The sequence below is a fragment of the Centruroides vittatus genome, unplaced genomic scaffold, assembly GCF_030686945.1.
Source record: "Centruroides vittatus isolate TY-2023 unplaced genomic scaffold, ASM3068694v2 contig_577, whole genome shotgun sequence".
Lineage (NCBI taxonomy): Eukaryota > Metazoa > Arthropoda > Arachnida > Scorpiones > Buthidae > Centruroides > Centruroides vittatus.
In genome coordinates this window covers 1,858,933-1,884,359 of record NW_027122345.1, presented here as the reverse complement: position 1 = coordinate 1,884,359, position 25,427 = coordinate 1,858,933, and the positions used below count along the sequence as shown (strand labels likewise).

Below are 25,427 nucleotides of genomic sequence, written 5' to 3'. Positions count from 1 at the left end.
ATACTGCAAAAATCGGAAATGATTTTGTAAACGGATTACCAATGCATAAAATCATTTCGAAATGACCTAAATTATTAATTTGCGACTTGCGATTATTTATCGATTCATTCTGTTTCCTTGTGTCTAAAAATATAAATTGTACTGTACATTTTAAAAAATCGTATTACAATCCGATAGTTGAATTTTTCTTGACAAATTTAATGAACGGATGAGATTAACGATTTTGAAAATAATCTTAAAAAGAATCGTGTATAATAAAAATGACCTTTCTGGATTTTTTGTGTAATTCGTATTGAATATTTTAAAAAATATACAATTTAGCAAACGGATTTTCATACAGGACACGTAATTTTTAATTATATAAACAATTTATCATCCTCGAATGATTGATTTTAGGTTCAAAGTAATTATTAAACTTGCGCAAATGGTCTATTAATGGCAGACAGTTGTTTTCGCTTTTTCCTCCTCGAGTCAGACGATAGCTTGGTTGCAGCTATCCAGCACATGCGCATTAAACGTCTATTCTTTACTTGAACTGGCAGGAGATCATGTGCGCCATGATGGACGCTGACAACGCCCTCAAGCGTTAACCAATTTAACAAGGTAAAAGATAAATTTAAAATACTTTTTTAGGTCTTGAATTTATCATTTTTCAATTCGTAAATTTACAAACAATTATTTTACTCGAACAGAAGCGACTTCGAACATCCCTACGACGTCCAGTGCAATCGTCGTCAAGGACAACTATTCGCTAACAACGACTCGTTGCGAAGCAACGCCGCACTGACGAATTACCGATGTAAGTATATAATACAAACGATTTGCTTTTATCCGGGTCACGAAATTCTTCTCGAAATGAATTAGAATACAACGAGGTTTTATACTACTCGAAGTTTTCAGTCAACAACGTAATCTCTGATCAGTCTGGTTCCGTGGCAAGATGGCGACGGAAGGACGAAAGGACAAGCTGCAGATGGCGCTCATCATTGATGCAGATGGCGCTTACGAACCTCTTTTCAGTCTTGAACGCAACAGAAACGAAATAATTGATGTTGAATATTGCCGAATCTTTTAAATTTCTATAGTTTCGAGACGTTAGCATACGTTGATGAAATTAGTGTTTGCCGTTGGTAGTTATACGTTTGGGGCCATACAACTCGCTACTGTCTCTTTTCAGTTCAAACAACAACCAATGAATCAACGAAATCTTTCCGAGTTAATTTCGACTGACCGAAATTTTATGGTTCAAATTATTCTACTGTTCGACGATTCAATCGTTTTAGTAACCGAAAACGGTTAATCGATCTTCATTTAAAGTAATAATCAATATTTGAGAAATTATATTTTGATTCAGCTGTGAATACAATTAAAACTAGTAGAAGTTACCTTCAGGTCATTTATTTACAGATGTATACATACACAAAATACCTAAAAGTAACTTCTACCTTAACTAATAAATAGTGAATTTTTAAATAAGGTTTACTTAATGATAGACCTATGTCTATATTAGACAAATCTAGTGTTGAGAATAACAATGGATAAATCTAAAATATATATACAAATTTTTTAAATAAAATTCTTACTTTAGTGTTTGTATTATTAAATTTATGTATAGCACTCAATATTGAAGAAGAATCAATTACATTTTAAATGAATATTTTTTTCTAGAAAATATTTAAAAGATTAGAATTTGAAATAGAAAAGTTCATTTTTGAATTATATTATATAATATGATAAAGGAAATTTGCTAATTTACAAAATTAATTTCATATAAAATTGATTAAATTTAAAATATTACAAATATTGAAGATATTTTGGGTAAATATGTTAATAGTAAATTTGTGTGTTTAATGTTTTTAATTACTATTTAGTTGAAAAAATAAGTGTTAAAAAATGTATAAGTTTATTTTCATATTTCATTTTCAATAGATGTTATAACTTTCATTTGTGTGTTGAATTAATTTGAAATTATTTGGTAGCATTTTCCTCCAGGAAGTTAGGCCTATAAAATTACAAATTATATAAAATTTATTAGATTTAAATTGTAATGCAAGTTACTTTTGTTAATTATAATTTTGTATAAAATATATATTTTTTGTTGCTTCAAATATTTTGGAACATTTTGTAAACTTGTTTATTAAAAAAAAAAAAAATGTTCCAAATGTTGTCTAGAAAAGGTTTAAAAATGAAAAATCAGTTTTAAAATTTCTTCATATATATACATGTGTTGTTTTGAATGTATTGTAATTTGTTAGGATTTTTTAAAAAGTGTGTATCCATTCTTATAGAAATGTCTGCTATTTTTATGGTATAAAACTAAGAAAACAAATAATTATAAAATCATATAATTATTTAGCATTATTCAAAATCCCAGTATTATTACTAATACTTCATATACTATATTCATTGTTTCATTTTGTATTATATGCTAGGATTTTGAATAATGTTAAATTATCACTTTATGATTTTATATAGTATATATATCCTGATATATTTTTTTTTAAATATTAAATTATAAAGCAAATTAAGTTGGAAAAACTAACAGTTGTATAAGCATAAATAGCAGATGAATAGCATAAATTTAAGGATGAAATAAATGGAAAACTGAAATGTTTAAAAATTTTGAAATTCCACTTTGTTGAGTGAATACAAAAATTAATATACATTAATGTTTTTGAGCATAAGGTTTCAGTTTTAGACTTCTTTAACAAAAAAATATTTTTAAATTAAATATTTTACAAAAAAGACAGAACATAAATAAACTTTTTTTTTAAAATTAAGATATATCCATTTTTTATAATCATTTCAATAAAGCATTTGCAATAAAAATTCAAATTTTTATTTAGGTTAAGAATACCTTGCAGTCCTATAATTCTATGGTTTTAAAGGTTTTGAATTAAAATATAACTAGAAAATAAACTAATTTCAAATTAAAACATTAATTTCAGTTGTACATTGCATTATAACATTTTCTTAATATAGCTTTAGTTGGAATGAGATGATGTATGGTTATCCTATTGTAAATTTGAACTTTTTATTTATATACAACAATGCAACACATGTGATCTGCCAAGGGAGGAATGCTTCCCAAGAGGTCTTTTATGGAAAACTAGTCTCTCTCTAAGTGTTACTAACATGAAGAAATCCTGAAAATTCCACGTGGCCAGCCTGTTGGCAAGGTGCAAACCCACAACCAACTACCAGTGCTTAGTGGTTTTATCCACTCAGCCACTGGTGGGCACTTGTTTTAGATTTCTTGTTATGGAGGAATTAGAAAATAATTTTTTAACATTTAATAGTAAATTATTCAATGAGATTGGTTATTTAGTTAAAATGGATAAAAATAACTTTATTTCTAAAAATTTTAAAAGATAAAATATAGAAAAATAAGATCATGCCAAAGAAAGAAAATGAAATGAATATGGATAAGAAAATGAAAAAAGCAATTAGAGTAAAATAAACATCTTTTTTTTCTTAACTGTTTAATGTCATACCATATTTTACGGACTATAAGATGCACTTTTTTCTTCGAAAAATTGCCTCCAAAATTCAGGTGCGTCTTATAGTCTGCAGCGTCTTATAGGTATTTTTTGAAAAAAATTGTTTAAAAATTAAGGTGCGTCTTATAGTCCGTAAAATACAGTAATTCGTTACCTCGGAATCGGTGCCGATTGAGTGTTTTAGCTTGAAGACATTTTATATATCTTATCTTTTAAAATTTTTAGAAATACAGTTATTTTTATCCATTTTTAAATATTTAATGTCAGTTATATTGACTTTACCACACACTAGTATTAAAATTTATTGATTTGAGTGTTTAATAACAAAAATTAATAAATTTAATTGATTTTTTTTATTTAAGCAAAAGTAAAATTATATTGATTTTATTTCTTTAATGCTTTAAATTCAGAAAGTTTGATTAGTAGCACAATATCTCCATCCTTTGTACTGTGAAAATCATAAAAATAAGTGACATGTGAAGCTGATCAAAAAATTTATAAATCTAACCAGGAGCTGTATCTGGTCATTATCTCCCATCTTTGAGAGAGAGTACTGTGCCACAAGCAGATTGCTGATTGGCTAAAAATAAATTTTTAGATTGCTGACCTAGAAAGTTTGCAATCTAAAATTTTAAGCATCAGAAATTTTAATATATAAAAATTCTGAAACTGAAAAAAATCCAAAAATACTAAATAAGAAAATGAGAGGAAACAATTTATCGCATCCAATCCTCACCAAATCAAAATACAAATATTTATTAATAATAATACCAAAATGAGACATTACTCTTTGAAACAAAAATGTTGGGAATTAAAACTGAAATGAATAGTAAAATTTTAAACAATTTTGAAAAATTATTTTGTTCTGTAGAGTTTATCAGTATTTACAGTAGTATTTAGGAAATAAAATAGTGATTTTGAAAACCTTAAAAATAGAAAAAAATTAAATACCTTCTAAAACCGATAACCGGTGCGAACTATTTTTCTAAATGGCGAACGTTTTCATTGCCCCTCCTGGGCTCTTTCTCAGGCCAATTCTGGATTTGATAATCGAACAGCATAAAAAAAAGGAAAAAAAGTTCCTTTATTTATGCTGTTCGATTATCAAATCCAGAATTGGCCTGAGGAAGAGCCCAGGAGGGGCAATGAAAACGTTCGCCATTTAGAAAAATAGTTCGCACCGGTTATCGGTTTTAGAAGGTATTTAATTTTTTTCTGTTTATACAACCCGGTGTGGGAGAAGTGTTACCTTAAAAATAATTTTTTGTAGAATCTCGAGCTTGAAATTATTTACTTTCTACTTGTGAGCTGTTAATTAGAAAATTAAAACAATATAATTTTCTGGGATCAATATCATAGGTATGATTTTATCATGAAATGTTATGAAATTTTCATGTTTAACTGGCTATACTATTGAAATGTCATTCATGTATTGAATGTAAATAGTAGGATTTTGAATAGTGTGTGGAAATTAAGCACTTTATACTTCAAATTATGAATTCTAAGTTCTGTTAAAGATGTAGATAAAACAGTGAAATGTTAGAATAATGAAATTGTGGGGCTGCCAAAATATTTTTTTCTAATGAAATTTCTTTCTTTGAAATATAGTAAAAAGGAGAATGATGAAAAAATTTATTCACAATAAATAATAAAAAAAAAACACATTTTAAAGTAATAAGTTTTTAGAAATATAACTTACTATATACTTTTTATTTGGAACAAAATACTACACTTTTAGAACTTAAGTTATATTAAATATAGAATATATGTCTGTCTATACTGTATATATAAATGAGGATGTCTTTTTATTTGCTATGCATTCCTAGGCTGTTCGACCAATTGCTATGAAACTTGGCAGTTGCGTTAACATACTTCCAACTTAGATAATGTCATACTTACATTGCAAAATATTGATTGAATTTCTTTGTATCAATTTCTATCTACATTTGATTTACTGGCTTTACATGTAGCACCAATAGATAGTGCTACATGTAAAAAGCAAACAAATCAGATGCAGATGATGGGATTCAAACATACAAAAAGGATATAATTTAAAAAAACAAAAAACTTATTATATTCATTTAATTATTGTGATAATAGCAAGGTTGTGGCCAAAGTTTTCAACATGAAAACGTGTATGTCAGACATTCAGCACTGCTTTCCTGTAAGCCTAGAAGTTTGACAATGGCATTTGGAACGTCAGTGGAATCATGCTCGACATTCCAAATGCCATTGTCAAACTTCTAGGCTTACAGAAAGGCAGTGCTGAACGTCCGACATACATGTTTTCACGTTGAAAACATCGGCTGCAACCTCGCTAATGATTATAGCTTGAAGTAGACATGCTATATCATTACTAAGGTCCGGATTTTGGGTACAGTTTTAGAATGGATTGGGTGCTCATTTGGGTGCCTTTTTTTTCCATTTTGGATGCTTTTAAATGTTGTATTATTAAGATAAAAACCAACAAGATGTACCATATTTACAAACTACATAATTGTTTATTGCAATTTAGACATAAAGACGAGCATTGTAATTTACAACAGTAACCATATCAATGTTCTTAAAAGTGAAGTTTTCTTGTTTGGAGGATAGAATGTTTTTATATAAGGAAAAAGATTTTTTTTATGTTGACTGAAACTAAGGGGACATGTTTCAGTTTTACTCAGAATTCTAGTTCAGTGCAATCCAGAATATTTTTCAAATCTGGATTTTTGATAAACTAGATTTGAGTTTGTCCAGGACAAAACCGTCCAGTACTTCAAGTGCCTGACTTACAGCATTCCACTGATCCTGCATTTCAGTTCCACGTCTTTCCAGCTCATTGATTTTATCCACCAATAACTTGTACGAATGCATGGAGAGGAGCTCTGGTCACTACTGGATCAGCAACCAGTTTCTCGACACTGCACTTCAACGGCACAGAATCACCAGGAGGAAGTTTGTTGATAAACGCATTAATTTTCTCAAAGTTCTCGCAGTAGAATACCATACTGTTTATCCAAGACCCCCAACAGATAACCAGATATTAGAGTTCATTGAGTTCGTATTTTCAAGTTGGTACATTTTGAACAACATTGGTTGTACATAGCACCTGGTCAGTGGTGCAACAAGAATGTTCAGCACATACCGTTTTGTGGAATTCGTTGTTTCTTCCAGTATAAACACTACAGGATTGTTTCCAACAACATCCAGTTGCTCCTATAAATACATGCTCAAAATTCCTCCTTTTTTGTTTTGCCTTCTCTATGCTTTTCCAAACTTATGTGTCGCCTGATTTTTGTTTCTTGGTGTTTCACATCAATCAAAATCACATAATCACAAATGGAACAGCAAAGAACTTTTCCATCTGTGCATACACCTTCATCTTTAAACTTATTTGCTAAAATGTTCAGTTTAGATGCGGACAATTTTGCCATTTTCTAATGTCACCGACACCGAACAAAGGAAATTGGAACTGTTGTTCTCACAAGTCAGGGTAGGTAAGGTGACCTCACTACAGAAGTTTCTAGATTGTTCTTTCCTTAGAAAAGAAAACACGTGTTGCAGATTTTCAGTGAATTTGTTTACATTCTTAAAACAACCCTAAGGCTTAGTTGTTTAGTCCAGAAAATTCCGCTTTACCCCCTTTTCTCTCAACAAAAGGAGAGAGTAAGCTAATTATCATATTTTTTTCCTCAGCATACATGGTCTGGTTTAACGAATTTGTTTTTTCCCCCTCAAGTGAATGAATAAAAATCACCAAAAAATGAGATAATTGTCAACATATTCTTTGAAAATGTAAAAAGGGGAAAGCTGGGTGCAAAATATATAGTTTGGATGCTAGTCACTGTTTTGGGGGCAGGTTTGTGATTTGGGTGCTAAACAATTTGGCAATGAGTGGGCCTACTGCACTAAAACCAACTTAGTTTGTCTTTTTACACTCTGCCCCTTTCAAAAATTGAGTGGGTGCGGCACCCAAAATTTCGGACCTTAATTATTACTGCGACTGGTACTCACCTGCATGGAATCACAACTGTTACACTGTGAAAACTATTGTGTTGTTTAGAAAGTAACTGTTTTTTTCCCCCATAAAAAAATTTTCTTATAATATATAAATATTTTATTGACTTATATATTGACCATTTTGGTCCAATACCTGTTGCCATCTTTCTGGTGATAGCATGATTTTACATTCATAAAACTTTCGATCTTTGCTTACAAAAAACTGATCCAAGTGATTTTTGACATCCTCGTTTGAAGTAAATGTTTTATTATTTAAAAAATTTTGTAAAGACTGGAACAAGTAATAATTTGAGGGTGCCAGATTTCCTGAATATGGTGGGTGTGGTAGCACATCCCATCCAAGCTCTAACAGTTTCTGACAAATTAACAAACTTGTGTCAGATCTGACATTATCATAATGAAACACTACCCTTTTCTGTTGATCAATTCTGGCCTTTTCTGTTTAATGGTATCACTCAATTTGTGCATTTGATGGCAGTACACTTTGAAATCAATTGCAGAAGCTCTGTCTGGTAGAAGCTCAAAAAAAAACTTCCCTTAAAATCCCACCAAAGAGACCATCTCTTTCTTTAAGAACACGTGGAATCCATATATCGAGCTTTGAAATGAAACCAAGTTATTTAAAGTGATCATAAACGGTTCAATTTGACAAATTTAATCTCTTCAATTTCTTGTGTTGTTATTCAGCGGTTTGCTTCAATCAGTACCTTTATTTTGTCTTCTTCAGCTTCAGCTAGCCTTCCAGAATGTGTTGTATCTTCAATATCAAAATTGCCATAACAAAATTTTGTGAACCAGTTTTGGCACTGTCGTTCTGTCAACACGTCTTCTCCATACATGTCTCACAATTTTTTTTCTTGCTTAAACAGCATTTTTATTTTTTTGGTAATAAAAAAGCAAAATATGCCAGAAATGCTGCTTTCAATTTTCCATGTTTTATGGGACACCAAAAAAAAAAAAACAATTGCACAGAATTGAACAAAATTTTTTACAAATAAACCTTGAAATGTCAGCTGTCAAAATATATAATGACAATATTGTTTAAAATGAAATTGGTGAGTAAAAATACAACTAATTCTTCTGGTGGTAAAAAAACGATATTACTTTCTGAACAACCCAATATATAAATAAATTTTCATATCTAACAACTTTGGCCTTTCATTTCTGAATGATACTTTCTTAATTGTAATAAGTGCCCATCAGTGGCCAAGTGGATAAAACCACTGAACACTGGTAGTTAGTTGTAGTTTTGCATATTGCCAACAGGCTGGTCACATGGAGTTTTCTAGATTTTTTTAACACCTAAATAGGGGCCAATTTTTCATAAAAGTCCTTTCTGTAGGCATCATCCTTAGCAGATCATCCATGTGTTGCATTTCCATAATCAAATAAACCAAACTAATTCTAAGACATTCTGATAATATTTTTTTTAAATGGATTTTACCACATTTTTGAAATTTATGACCACAGTATCTTTTGCTTACTTCAATATAAGTGGCATCTTTATCTACTTCAATGAAATTTTTAAACTTCTTTTTTTCTGCATGTTTAACTTCTGGCATAAATGTTCTCAGTAGTTTACAATATCTGTATCATAGTCTTCACCTGCTGACTATCACCACAATACCTAGTTTAGAAAAGTGATTTGCAGTTGTACTTACAAGGGAGTTTAGGCAACTCAGAAATTCAAAATCTGAAACATTGTGTACAAATAGAATAGTTAATCTGTAACACAAAACTATTTTTGTTTGTGCCATATTATAGTTTGAGGGGGAAATCATCTCTTGAAGGAAAAAAATGTTTATGCAGAATAACTGCTGATCAAGAAATGAGATTAAAAAAATGTTTAAACAAAAGTCGCATCTCTTTTTTTATGACTACAAGGCTTAATATAGACAAATATTGAAAAATTCATGTTTTTCGAGTTACCCCACCACCAACCCTTAAAATTGAGTTTTTGTACTTTGTAAATTTATATGAAAATACTTATAATCTCTTTTCATACAGCAATATACATATGTTACTTGAGGTGTTATTTTATTAGACTAATTGCAAACCACAAGATAAATAAGCAACAATTTGACACTGTCGCAATTTATGTCTAAATGACATAAAGCGACATCATTTGATACTTATCTACATGCAGCTTTGTAGACAACCAAAAACTGTATCTTTTTTTTAAAACTTTTTTTATATATCTCACTGATCAGCAGTTGTTTTGCAAAAACAAGAAATCAACATTTTTTTTCAAGGGTTAATTTTGTCCCCTTAAAGTAATATGGCACAAACAAAAATAGTTTTGTGTTATGCATAAACTACTCTACACAATGTTTCAGATTTTCCTGAATATTTGGGGTTGCTAACCTTCTTTGTGACTTCCAGGGTTTGGAGTCAGAGTCAAAAGCAAATTCATTGCTAGTCAGTAAAAACAGACTGATTTTCAACTCCTGTTTTTTGTTATGTACTTTATATTATCCCTTTAATAGGATCATTAACCTATCTTGCATTATATGAACCTCTTGTAATACAAGATCTTATTTTATGATGATTCCTCTACTTCATGATTTTTCTTTGTATATCGTTAATTACTACTGATTTGATCTTTTTTACAGAAATTTATACTTAAATATATTCTGTATTAGCTAATTCTAAATTTTTATTATCAAAAGACTCATACAAAATGGCTAAGAAGACTCTGGTTAAACTAGTGTTTTTGAATATTTTTCTATAACCACAGATGAAAAAGATTTTGTGTCAGTGTGTGATTGAAGATGATGATGAAGATAATAGTAATAATGAGAAGCTCTGCGAGAAAGTATTTTCAGTGACTAGAGAGAGGCTAGTACTTTCAATGGTTTTGATAGGAATGCCTGGTGATTCACTTAAAAAAGTACTTTAAAAGTAGCTTGACTGATGATTCATTTGGTAGTGATGAAATGTCATTCCAGGTTAATATACTGTATTTTACGGACTATAAGACACACCTTAATTTTTAAACAATTTTTAAAAAAGAAATACCTATAAGACGCACCTGAATTTTGAAAGCAATTTTTCGAAGAAAAAAGTGTGTTTTATAGTCCGTAAAATACGGTAATCAAAATATATTTGAGATGGAGCCTCTTCTAATGTGGCTTACAGAAATGTCTTACAGCAAAGCCTCTTCTAATGTGGCTTACAGAATTGTATTTGTTCCCAAAATTTGATCAATCGATTGTGACTAAACTTTGCCATTTTCCATTAATTGTGATGAGGAATCCAAAAATATAATAAAAAAGTGGGTGTCCATGACTGTTTTTGACATACATTGGGGTCAAAGCAAAAATTAAAAAAACATTGCATGCACCTAATGGAAAATGATGAACAAAAAATGAACAAAGCAATTGACACCAAGTGAATGTAAGGCTTGCTTGTCCATGCCCTTCAGGTGCAAGAATCACCTCTCCATGGATAACAAATGTAAGAATTGCCTTTGTGCACAGCCAGCAACCATTCAATTTTCTTCAGATTCCCTTTAAATATTTACAAAAGAGTTTGTTAGGCATCAGTTTATAAAACAAGTCTGTCTCATCAGCATTGAGTTTAGCTTCTGGAGAATATTCGTGAATGATGTCTCTCAACTGTTTTTCTCTCCATTATGCTGCAATGTCATATGGTGCATCATTTTCTTTGCCACAAATTGTTTTATAGCCAATATTATATCTTTCTCTAAATATTATGTAGCCAACCTGTGTTTCCCTTGAAATCATTAAAGCCAAACAACAATGAAAAAGATAGTATATATTCATAAAGCATATGACTATTAACTGGTGTATTCTTAAATCTCAGATCAATAAACCACTTATATACTGCTTTCTCTTAATTCATTGTCTTCAGTATGAATTTTTTTTTTCTCTTTGGACTTCTGGATCTAGTTTTTACAATTCTTTGTTTGTCTTTAAGAAATTAAAAAGTGTTGATAGGCTAATTCCTTACCTCTTGGCAACATCACTTTTTAAAAATTCCCTTTTATATATAATCTAATATTTTTTCTTCTGTTCTGAAAAAAGTGGAGAAAAACAAAAAAATTGGAGCAGATCATTTGTGCTGTATTTTTGCGGAATGACCAGCATGCCAGTCTATCTGGAGAGACTGTGAAATCATTCTGGTTTATCTCAGGACCAGTATAGTCTAGAGCAGGGGCGGCCAACTTTTGTGTACATAAGATCTACTTTTTATCTTAAAAATGTGTTGCGATCGACTTGTTGTCGTAGGCATAGTCTAAGTGGCGAGGGGGGTGTGAAATACATACTATGTTTATACACTGTGCTTCAGTACGAGGTGCACTCTCGCGAGCTATGGGTAGATAAGGAAAATATATGTTCAAAACTATTTTTTATTTTTTAAATCACTTATTAAGTTTTCAAGATATAAGCTCATAAAGAAAATAAATTTCCAGACCCAACTTTTGATATTTGCAGTTAAGAGTTCATTTCGTACAGGCGGCACCTAAAAAAATCGATTTGTTGACACTTTCAAGATAGATTTTTATTAACTTAAAATTAATTAAATTTTTTTTTATCAATTACAATGTATAAATTGTGGTACTATTTGTTCGTAAACTTGAAAAAGTTGTTATAAAACTGCACAGTATGGCTGATAATTTGATTATGAGATTTTACTTTCACGATTTTTTTTGGGCGAGGAAAATTTATCATGGAAGAATGATATAAGATTTTAAGACATATTTTTTGCTAATCTATCAATAGCTCGTGGGAGTGCTCTTTGTACTGAAACACCCTGTATATCTACCTACGTAAAAAACAACGTAATTATTTAACGGGCCAAAAAACTCACATCCAGGGGAATTAAAACAACATGAGTAATTATTAACAATATTTATTAATTTAAATTAGATACTGATAAAGACAGATTTAGAATTTATTTTATTATGTTACATTAATGGGAGGACTGAGTTTGCACGTCTCTTACCAAGGAAACATAATTAGGTGTATATCCTGACAAAGATGATGATAATGATTCTTCAGTATGGGAATCAGTCAGGACAGAATGTTTAGTCTTTGTTAACTTTAAGTATGAAAATGCCAATTCACACCACAGGTATGTAGTTCCGAAACAGGAATAATATATTTGCTACGTTTGGTGATACTGGGATATTTTTCTCAATTGACGTATTTCCAAAAATCCAAAAATATAGAGGTCTGTTGCCGAAAATGCTCACTTACCAAGTAAATAGATAGGTAAGAAAAGCCATAATTTAATTTAAAACATAAGGAACAGGTACTTACATTTTAAACAAATGAAAAATTGAAACTCAACGTTGTCACCGTGGATAAATAATATTGATTAATAATAATAATAATGTTAATACTAAAGAAAAGAAGCTACCGCATGACAGTATTAAATATTCAAGCTAAATGGCTGTGTTTTCTACGAGTCCAGTCATAACTGCATGCATATTGTTGCTTTTGCACGTTACATTCACGCGTTGCGTTCAGTTATAAGTGTAACACATTAAGTCAAGACATCGCAAGCGATTGACCAAAATTGGCATTGCGATCGACCGGTCAATCGCAATTGACTTGTTGGCCAACCCTGGTCTAAAGGGTGCATTAAAAAATGAATGAGTAACATCAGGTAAAAATGAATGAATTTTTATTCTAAAACTGAAACTGTCAGCATTATGTCAAAAACTATGATTATATGTTTAATTTCTTCATTTTGTCTTCTTTCTAACAATGTAAAGTACTCGTGGAATTCTGAAAGTGCTTTTTTTTACGTGTATTTTATTATTATTTGATTCAAAAATGCAAAAATAAACATATTTAATTTAAGAAACTCACGGTAAATTATTTCAGCTTACACATTAAGATTAACATTGGCTTTGTGTGAAATTTGAGGAAGTTGGTGTTGTTAAGGTTCAGGTAGATGGTCAGTGTAACCTACACTGACTAACTACTACTGCTACTAATGTCAATAAGTCATTGTTTTATTGCCTTGTAAACTAAAATGCTTTTACTGATTTTAAGTCAGTCAAATTACAATGTTATTATTTTATTGTACTCGAAAGAATGTTTTCTTTAACGTTTAATTAACAACTAGTTTTCTTAGATCTGATTAATTTTATATTTTAGTTGCAGTTTAACTGGCTTGCTGGTCTCCCTCATTTTTATATGCCATGCCAGTCATTCTATGAAAATATAGTAAACAAAAGAAATAACTGTAGAGAAATAGCACCATACAAACCAAAGCATTAAAATTAGGCTGCCAGATTGTTTAACATAATACAGTATTCATTGATTACAAAAAAAAATAATTTATGCTTTTATAGATTTTCTTATAATGAATCTTTCCTTTTGAAACAGACAAAATTTTTATTATAGCAATATATTATGTGTGGAAATGGTAAAGTGCATAAACACAAATAAAACATAAACAAACTACAAAGATGGCACCAGACACTTGCGTATACTCATGACGTCACTGGTGGTGATGACTTGAAACCTCTGTACACTACAAAAACAAAAAATATTTGAATTGAAATGTTGGTAAACTTTATCTTTGACACAGGAATGAGTAAAGCATGGGCAGTTTTATGCAGTGGTTTATCCTAGTCAGATGCTAACTGCAAAATTGCTTGATCGTCTCAATCACTTCACAGACTTGGTCATCCAAAGCAATTTTTTTTATGACTATTTTCACATTTCAATAAAACTTCATAAATTTTGGAACGGCTACCCTTCTATTTGTTTTGCTTGTAACTAAATACATTTTGAAAATAAACAGCCCAAGAAACCCAATGTATTAAATTGTTTTCTTCCAGATTATTCTAAAAGTTAAAATTAAATTATAGTTACTATTTTCATTAAGAGATGGCACTTAACATCTACCTCTAGTTGTTCTAATCATGTAATTTCTAATTACTATTTGTAGCATAATTTTTGCCTGATTAAAGACAATTCCACCCACATCCATTGAATTGGAAAGAGCATTTTCAGTAGTGGGACTTTTCATTATTAAAATAATAACCAGATCGAGTGATTGGAGTATTGATCATCTTTGGTTTTCAAAATCTTATAAAAATTTACAATTATGTATTATGTTTTATTTAAAAAACAATAATTATCTTCTAAATTAGAAATTTGATCTAAGTTCATTTTTTCTTTAAACTTTCAACTCAATTCAAAGGCTTTTTTTTAAAGCAGTTTCCAACAAACTTTAATAAATTTTTTCTATTTGTGAAAATTTCTACATAATTCAAAAGTAATTTTAATATATATTTTACTCAGCATTATTAATATTATGATTTTGGAGGTTGCAGAACATATTAAATTACTTTTAAAAATGAAAAATATCATTTGATTTCAAGATATTTTTTATATTTTAAATATAATTATATCCCAGGATTTCCTGGGATCCCAGAAAACAGGTCACTTTTTTCCCGAATCCCGGGACAAGCAAAAGAATAGGAAATGAGAAACCCTACATCCAATGGATGTGGGTGGAATTGTCTTTAATGCATTTAAGAGAAGACAGATGTTATGTGTTTTTTCACCTGTACCTGGAAGATTTCTAGTTCATTTTCAAAATGTATTACAGTACTTCTTTTGCTCTCAAGTACAGTCAAACCTGTTTTTATGCGGGGGATAGGGACCGTATAAAAGAAAATGCATTAAAAAAAATCGCGCGAAACTTCACGAGTGGCTATAAAAAATAGTTTTCGCAACACAATTAAAAAATATTTTTTAATGCGGTGAATAGGGACTGCATAAAAAAAGTCTCACGTAGAAAATAACTCGAAACCGTACGAAATAACTAGGAATTGCTTTTTTAACTCCTTGGGCCTTTTTCTGCAGCACCTAATGGAGAAAAAATCCTCTAAGAATTTTAATTTTTATATTAATTAATTATTTCCACTTAAATACGAATCTAACATTAAAAAGTTAAAAATAATCGTTAAATAATGATTTTATTTGATAAATATAGCTGCAGGAAGTGTTATTTCATTTAACAAGGCATGAAATTTCATACCTGCTGTCTAAAGCTGAAGGGGAGCTAACTTATGGCATCTGTTCAAATATAACATAATATTTATGGTTTTTATGCTATTAAAATAAGAGGGGACCGAAATAAACTTATGAAAAAAAAATTTTACTGAATAAAAAATGAAAAAACCTGCTGATGTCATAGAAAAAACCAATAGAGTTTTTAAAAATTTTACAGGAGTCAATTATGTTCCAATTTGATTGAAATTTTCATATACCGCACAAAAAAATCGCACAAATAAAAATCACACAGAAAAAGACCGCACAAAAACAGGTTTGACTGTATTCTTGATTTGTCTAGCTCAGCTGCTTTAATAGCGGTATCAAGCTTATAGCCCAGTAATTCGGCAGTTGGTTTGGCTTTAATAATCAGATTTATGAGAGAAAAATTTCATACTTGCAGACTTTGTACTCATTTTTCTCCTTGCCCAATTTGCACAACCTGGCATAATGCAGTTATTGAACTTACTAGGCATAGTTAAAATTAAGACAGCATCAGTGCAATTACTCAAGATATTACAGATTCTGACAAGTAAAGAATTTTCAGAGTCCTACCACAAATACATATTGATTATTGACAATCTGTGGGATGTCATAACAAGTAAAAATTTAAAAAACTAAAAAGCAGGCTTAAAATTAATAAATACAAATGTATTCTGACAGTTTATGAGTTAATTATACTTTCTATTTGCAAAATTTCCACAACCTTAACACAAAAAAAAGAAAAAAGTGAACTTTTAAAACATCTGTGGGATTTCCCGGTTAAAAAAACAGCTGAGATCCCACTTGAGAAACCCTAGTTGAATGTCTATAAATACATTTTGATTTTGATTGATTGATTTTTGATTTTAAATGCCACATCAGCCTGAGTAAACTATGCTGCATGGTATTTTGCTAACAGCATAGAGCTAAAATTTTTTATTTTTAAAATTTGTTATAGTGTGTTGGTGATTGTCATACATCTTGAACTAGATTATGCAAATTTTGGAATTTTGTGCATAGAAAAGCAAATTATCTAACTGCCCAATCACTTTTTAGACCCCTAAAATTTGTAATATTTTATTTTTAAGTTTTATTGAATAAAGAATTTGATTATATGTCAGTTATGCATATATTCTTGGATTATAATTGTTGGATAAAAGATCACTGTTTTTTGGCATTAATAATTTTTTACAAAAATTTTAAGTTCAGTAAATTTTGCTTGATTTATTCTAGAAAATATGTTTTTAATAAACTTTTGATAGATCTTAGATTGTAATTTATTTCAATTCACAGATAATGTTAATATGTAGCAACTATTTGTGATGTTAATCAATTATCTTTCATGTTAATTCCTGTATATAATAAAAATTGGAAGTAATAATAATTGCTTGTAATGTTTTGTTTTGAAAATACATTAAATGTGATGAATTATAAAAATAGACAAAAAAAAAATATATAAAGAATTGCCCTTAAGAAGACCATAAGTTGTTTCATTCACATCATAAATACAGTTTTCAAATAACTAATGAAATTCACAAGATTGAAAAGATTTAACATATATTTATTACAATTACATTTATCAGTTAGTAATATAAATTTGCTTTTTTTTTAACATTTAAAATATCATGACAAATGTTTTTATATATACATGTTAGGTTCAAAGACTGAAATTGCTCATTGTGCGAAAAAAAGACCACTGGTCATTTCAAAATGGCCACAAAGCGAAATTTGTGTTATGGCAGTTGTAAAACAGCCACAATGCGTTGTGGCTAACTCAAGACGACCACAAGGCGAAATTTGTGTCATGGCTTTCATGATATTTCACTACGACATGTTCTGGTGATTAAGAAAAGCCATAGCGTGTTCTGAATGTTAGCTGATGCAACCACGATAGAGGATCATACAACGCACAGTGGTTTGTAACTTTAAAATGTGGATTCTAGCCTCGAAACATTTTTATTTATGATTTTTAATGCTGAACAACATTAGTTCTACAAGTTTTCCTAGAAATTTAATTTTCACACTTAAAAACATTTCAAAGAAATAAAATGTATGGAGAAAAATACACATTTGTTTTTGTTTTGCTAAAAAGTGCTAAAGGTCTAACTACTTATAGGTGCTTGATATACTTTATTATGGTTAAAAGCCACCACACGTTGGATGTTAACTAATAACGAGGTGATGATAAGAAAATAAAACTTTCTTTTTCATCGTGATTTATTTATCTTTAATCGTCTCATATAAGTAGGTAACAAAATTATTCACCATATACAGAAATGTAACTTGGTTACTTTTCAACATTTAATCATCCGTGAAAATCTGTTGCGATCTTGATATGTCAACATTTTCTAACAACTAATTTACTAAAAATAATAATAGTTCCTGAAAAAGTAATTAATAAATCAGTCATTTTTATGAGAATCGAGAATGTTGCAGAGTTATTTATTTTTACAAGAACTATTACTGTGACATTTTGAGTTCCATTTTATGTTTTTTGAGTGACATTTGCATTTTTTATCAATACGGTATTTTTTACAGTGACACATTATAAACCCTTGCTTACTTCCAGATGTTAACGTGGATGCTGAGCAAAGTGATAATGAAGTTGAGGGTACGTCCTGAATGTTAATAAAGTTACTCTCAGAAATTGTAAATTCATTATGAGCATAAAGTCAATCAAGAAGACCTTCCTTGTTTCCTAACTGATAGAGACCTGATGGATTAATGCTCATAACAACAGCTAAAACACTTCTGGGAACTGCATGTCCTCTATCAGCATTAGGCACCCTAACTAAAACATTTAAACCAATTTCAACTGCAAAAAATTGCAGTTGAAATTGAGAAAACTCCGAGCTGGAGCTCATGCTTGAATAAAAAAAAAAAAAATAAGACGAACAATTCTATGATGCAGATCCCTGTACTATTATTGTGAAATAATAATCAGAACAATTCTTTATTCATTGTTTTTAAAAATTTTAATAACTAAAATGTCATAGGATTTTTAGGCTTTATCAGTGGTATTAATTTACATCTGATATGGAGAGTGCCAATGGCTCAATGCATGGAGGTCGAGAAAAGCAAAATCCTACTCGGGTGAAATATGCAGTAATACCTCGGTTATCATTGGTTTTGGATTTTGCCCATTGTTTTCGGACAGATTATCGACGAAAACCAAGGTATCACCATATGGTGTACACCCAGGTACCTAAAGAACAGAAGATAAAATAATGCAGATTGATGCTAGCATCAATCTGCATTATTTTATCTTCTGTTGTCCTATCCTAAAACCCTCCAGTTATAGGGAAAAACAGAATGGTTTTAGGCTAAAACTTTTTCCAGCGAAACTTGTGGCACAATGAGTAATAGCATCAGAACACAGGGTAGTTTTACCCTAAATATAAGACTACTCTAAACATTACTCTGAAAGGTTGAAATTACTCTAGAAAATGGCAGCACTGGTCAAGAATGAACACAATACAAACTCTGCAAGTGTTTGCAATGTGCCCATTGACAAGTTACAACCTAACCTTTGTATCGTGGTTGCATCAGCTAATGTTCAGAATGCGTTACGGCTTTTCTTAAACACCACAACTAGGGATTGCAATATCGGACCAAAAGTTTAATACCGGTATTCGGTATTTTTTAGATCTGAATACCGGAATATCGGTTTTAATACCGGTAGTAGGAATTTTTAAAAAAAGAAAGAAAACACGGGTGTTTTTTTGTTTTATTTGCCAGTTTTATTAGAGAGAGTAAATATCACAAAAAATCATTTGTAACTTATAAATTATAACAGTATATAAAGAATCACAAAAAGTAAAAGAACAAGGAACATCTATATTTATTTAAATCAGAAAAAAGTGTAAATATCACTATTCAGTCTGTGGTATTATTACAAATTTTTGAAATGTGATCTTAAAAAACATATTGCATCAGTTGTACTGTCATTTAGCCTGGAACACAATTTTGTGCAAAAATTACCAGCTGTCGAAAACGCCCTTTCAGCACCTACACTAGTTGGTGGTACTGTTAGCAATGGGCGATATACTTTTTTCAAGTATTTACCTCTAAATCCCTCATCTTCAAATAAATCGATTTCTCGTCGGATGGTTTTGGATATAACTGATTTTTGTATTGTATTTTGGTTTGTTGAAATTTTTTTAGTCATTACTAATTCTAATTTTTGTTCAAGAGACAATTCCTTTTCACTATCGACATTAGTGTCATCATCATCTTCGATAACTCTACCGAATTCTTCTGAATGTGGATAGGTTTGTGGGTAAAAATTTTAAGAAAATTTACTATAAACTTGATCAAATTTGAATTGGTTGGTCACTTTTCTTCTTTTTTATTTTCATTTTTAAAATTAATTATAATTATGTAAATACTGTAAGACATTTTCTATTTCGGTATGTCTTTCTTCTGTGCGATTTTTCAATGTAATATATAATTCTTCAGATAGTGATGTGTGTTGTTCTCTCAGTGACTGTAACGTGAAACTTATTGTTGCATTAGCTGTTAATAAATTAGAATCTCTCCGTCATAATGCTTCCACAGCCAGTTTTATTGGAAGTAGAGCTGATACAGTTCTGGATATTAAGTCAAATTCACTATCGGAAAAATTAATTCGCAGGTTTAAGTCGATTATTGCTTTTTGGATTGGATTTTTCAGTTTCAAAAATCGTTCCATCATTAGGAGTAAACTGTTCCAACGTGTTTTAGAATCTAATATTAACATATGTTCTGTTTTATTTTCAGTTAGTATATATTTTTGTAATAAGGCATTTTTTGTAGGGGAACGTTTAAATATCTTAACAATTTTTCCAACTTTATTAATTATAGGTAACAATTCTTGATGAGTTAATATTTCATTTTCATTAGCAATATCTTCTTCAACAATTACATTGTCATTATGTTCATTGTCAGTATCACCCCCACTCTCTTCAAAGTCGGAATCAGAAGTATTTGGGTTCTTCTGTTCTTTATTTTTTTGGTATAATACATCTATTACTCCTAATTGAATTCCATGAGCATAGCACAATTGCTGAATTGCACCAATCAACTTTCCAACTTTTTTCATAACCGTTGCTCCATCAGTCGTTATGGATAAAATATCTTCTTTCAGGGATAATCCATGTTTCCCTAATTTAGATTTAAGCATTTCCGCACATTTTTCGGCTGGCATAATTCCCCAGACATGTGTAAGTCCTATATTCAAAATTTTTTTTCAGAATGAATATTTATATTTAAATAGCGTCTATTTCTTACACTTGTCCATTCATCAAATGTAAGACTAAATTTTTCACCATTTACTTTTAATTGCATTAACTCGTGTTTCAAAGAATTGCAAACACCGTTACTGTAGTTTATAACAGTTCTTATAGTATTAATCGATGTTGGTAGATTTTTAAAATCTCTGGCGGATAGTGATTTTCTTAATTCAGTAGAAGTGCAAAACACTCAAAATGGCAAACAGTCTAATGCTGTCATTTTACTTATAATTTCATCCAAATTATTATTTTTTTTCAAAATAATCTAAAATCCCTGATGGCTTGGGCTTAGAAACTGTGCTTAAATTTGTATCTTCATCGCAATTAGATTCTTTCCTTTTTAACAAATTTGTATCATGTTTTGTTTTTAAATGAGTATGGAGACCTCTTGTACTTCCTCCATTCAATTTAATAACTCTTGAACATTTTTTACATTGTGCCACCATATTCTTTTCGTCATATAAATAATGAAAGTAAACCGAAGTATTATCAACAGATTTTTTTATGTTCTTTAAAGTTATTCTTATTCATTATTATGGGTTTATTAATTATGAGTATATAATAAATCTGAAAAATATTTTGAACCCTAAAGTATGATATGCAAATACAATGTGAATAACAAACTCACCAATTTAAAAAAAAAATGTCTAAATTTTTCGAAATAGTCCGCACTTTCTTCACAATTACAACCTTGTTTTCACAGATACGAATATCAGACTACGAATCCTGCACGTGTGCAGTATCGCTCTGAGCTGTAATAGGACAGTTTTGGCCCGCCTCCTTGGGTGATTTACATATTGATCACTTCTCTAGACTGTACGATGCAAATTTGTATTCACAGTCTAATTCATATCACCCGTTAGGGAGACATAAAAACAAAAACGTATACTATTTTGCTATATTGGCGACCCCTGAACATATAGTGGAGACAATTTAAAAAATTTCTAGTAAATACCGAAAAAACGGTATTTAAACTTGTGAATACCGGTATTACAAAATTGTACAAATGACTCAAAATCCCGGTATTCGGTATACCGGTATTGCAATCCCTAACCACATGTTGTGGTCAAATATCATGAAAGCCATAACACGAATTTCACTTTGTGATAGTTTTGAGTTAGCCACAATGCTGTGTGTGTGCCGCTTTGGCTAACTCAACACGACGCAAATTTTGTTTCATGGTCATTTTGAAATGACCACAACACGTTGTGATCGTTTTTTTCGCTTAATGAGTGATTTTGGTCTTTGAGCCTAATATATATAAAGGACTTTGCCTCCATCTTTAGGAACCTATAAAAAGTTTAGGTATTTGTTATAAACACATATCTAAATGAAATTCATGCCTTAAAATTCCAACACATCAAAAATTTGTGTACAAAAAAAACATTTTTACAAACAAATTTTTGGCCAGTGTTAAAAGCCTTTATCAAGTTACTTCTATAAGAAACGGGTGCTGTACATTAAGGAACATAAAAAGAACAGGATTTTCAAAAATTTGGAACCTAGACACACTTAAAACAAATATAAACTTCTAAAATTCATTACCAAATAAAAATATTAACCTGAGTGGCAAGTCAAATGTGGAATATAATACTGTATAATAAAATAAACACAATATGCACTATAGGATTTCATAAGAAATTGCCCATGGACTGGAAATAGCTTCAATGTCTTATGTTCATGCATCTAGATTGTCATGCAGATATATATACCTAGGCTTACCAGATGTCCCGGTTTGACAATGTTGTCCTAGCGTCCCAGCCAGTTTGTCATTTTGTCCTGGTTATTTGGTAAAATTTTAAAAGTGCCGAATATACAAAAAATAGTGCAGTCTCGAGTAAAATGGTCATTTGGCAACTAAATAATTCCCTCTGTTACACTCACTGTTGCCAATCTAAATGTTTTGTATCTACATTTAAGTATTTTTAATGTTGTCTAGAATAGATGTTTTCCCCCAAAATTTATAGCATATGGCCTAATGAATTTAGATGTTTTATTTTTTCACAGAATTTATAATAGCATGTAGCCTATGAGATTCAGATATTTTTATTTCATTTTTTTAGAAATTTTTTTTCAATTAGAGTTGGCAAGACTGAAACTTATTCTGGCCACATTATTGTTGTGCATGTCCTACCTTAGTTGGGTTCAAATTGCTAGTCGGCATTTGTGATTATTTTGTACCGTACTAGTACTGTACATTAAATTAATTTAATCTCCAAAATGCCAAAAAGAAACCATGTGTTTACTGATGATTGAAAAAGTCTGTGATCGTATTGACAAAATGAAATATGAATGGTGCTGTTTAGAATTTTCAGTAACTCATGGTGGGTGTTCAAACATTAAAAATCACTTAAAATGTGAAAAACATAAGGCAAGCAATAGGAACTTCCTCAAATATATTGTCATATTTTAAATGTATAGATTTAAGTGACAAAGAATTTTTAAAGAAAGTTCACACTAGTGATAAATATTACTGTATTTTATGGACTATAAGACGCACCTGAATTTTGGAGGCAATTTTTCAAAGAAAAAAGTGCGTCTTATAGTCTGTAAAATACGGTAATAACTTCTTAATAATAAAAACAATTTTTAATGATCAACTAAACATATATTAACTCATTTTTGTTAACACCTTTATTTATCCTTTTCATAGGTACTTATCCTAGCAGGCTTTATTTTCTGTTGAGTATTTTCTCAAAATTGTCCCAGTTTGAGAAAAAATATTATGGTAAGCCTATATATATATCTCGAACTTTCAGCCTTTTTAACTCAGGTGTTATGTATGGATCTTATATGCTATCTCCCTGCAAGTTAGCTTGTGTGTCCAGTGCTATGACACAACTAGTTAAATTGGTAATTAGTTGGTCTTTATGAATGTTTGCTTGTGTTCCTGGTGCAAACACAAAGTGGCTCCTATTCTAATTCAATATCAAATCTTTTGGGGAAAATATTGGGGATTCTGTATTGGTCTAGTGGTTCCAGGACACAAAAAAAAATGGTTTCTGGTACAAAAATTTATATCCCTATATAATGAACTTTATACACACAATCCTCAAGACATGCCAAAAATTTTTACAAAGGACTTTACATCTGGAATCCAAAAATGATGACCAATCAAATTTCTTCCAACATTCTACAAAATACATCTAGCATCATTAACAATGCATTCCATCATTTTGAACAATACAACATTCTCACAGAACAACAAAAAGGCTCTCATAAAAACCACATGGGATGCAAAGAACAGCTACTTATAGATTCAGTTATTCTGTGGCAAGTACACAAACAACACAGAAAATTGTATGTAGCAAAAATAGATTATCGAAAAATATTCGACATCATCCCACATTTGTGGTTATTGCACACAAATGCACACAAACCACTTATAGAAAACTAGCAGATGAGCCCGGCGTTGCTTGGACAAAAAGTAACGATAGCAAAGATTAAGGTTATTAGATTATAGCCGATCTTACCCGTTTTAACCGAGTGCAAGAATTAGGTCCCCCCTCTTCTGAGACTAATTAGAAAATTTTTAGATATCTGCTTACCACACCGGGATAATGATAATTAAGACTCACTGCAACCACTAATCGGTGCATAGTACCACTAAGTGATGAATAAAAGGCCTAAACGTTTTCATAACTCTTTCTGCGTTGTTCTTCAGGTTTACTAAATTCGAAAAATAAGCTGGATTTTCCAGAATCATTCATAAATATAAATTCAAACATAAAATTGAACATTAAGATGAAAAGTTCAAATAAAGCAAACTTTTGCACAGGTGCTCCTCGTGTCAACTTTATATACAATGGAACACTAAATATCATGCGGTACACTTCTTATCTAGTCTTGTGTTTAATTATACGAGCACTAAGGTGGCTTTTCTTTTTTGCTAGACTCATTATACCATCAATAAACAGGAGGACAAGCTTTAGAAAAACTTTTTATTAAAAAGTTTTTCTAAAGCTCCTGTTTATTGATGTTATAATAAGTCTAGCGAAAAAGGAAAACCACCTTAGTGCTTATATAATGAAACATTAAATATCATTGAGAATTTTTAGAAGGGTCTAAAAATATGTTCGATTTTCTGCATAAATGTAAAAAACCACATCTAAAATAGTATAATAGAAGCCAAGTTCTTCACGGTAAGCCTTAATCCTGTCCCTCTCCCCCAATGGAGGGGAATTTCGAAAAATCCCTTCTTAGTGTACATTCTTGTGACGTACCCTAACTGTGTACCAAATTTCAACTTTCAACTCCTAACCGTTTGGGCTCTGCGCTTATTATTATCATTATTAACCCATCTTGATTATATTATAAGATACATCCGACAATTATTACACTTATAGAAAACAATGCAGCATGGAGAACAACACTATATTTCAAACTTCAAGAGAAGCCCAGAGAAACTTTTTGATTGGTGTGCCAAATTGCATGCAAGTCAAGTAGGCAAGCTACAAATATTTTGCATATTTCATATATACTAAAAATATACCTATTTTTATCTTTTATAAGTGATGAGGCAAATATGTTTGCTGGCCAAATCTGGCCCATGGCACATGGCATTCAATACAAAATATGGATCCAACAACAAACACAATATGTTTTCATTCCCTTTCATGTATGTGGCA

General features: G+C 30.4%; 1 protein-coding gene across 1 annotated transcript in view; it reads left to right on the top strand.

The window, feature by feature from the left end:
* Window positions 1–484: 484 nt before the first annotated feature.
* The window catches only part of LOC136979098 (uncharacterized), a 75,758-nt gene continuing 50,815 nt past the window's right edge, over window positions 485–25,427 (top strand). Inside the window, exons 1-2 of the mRNA XM_067275013.1 lie at window positions 485–603; window positions 693–799. The gene's annotated coding sequence lies outside the window, so the exon portion shown is untranslated. The remainder of the gene's footprint in view (window positions 604–692; window positions 800–25,427) is intronic.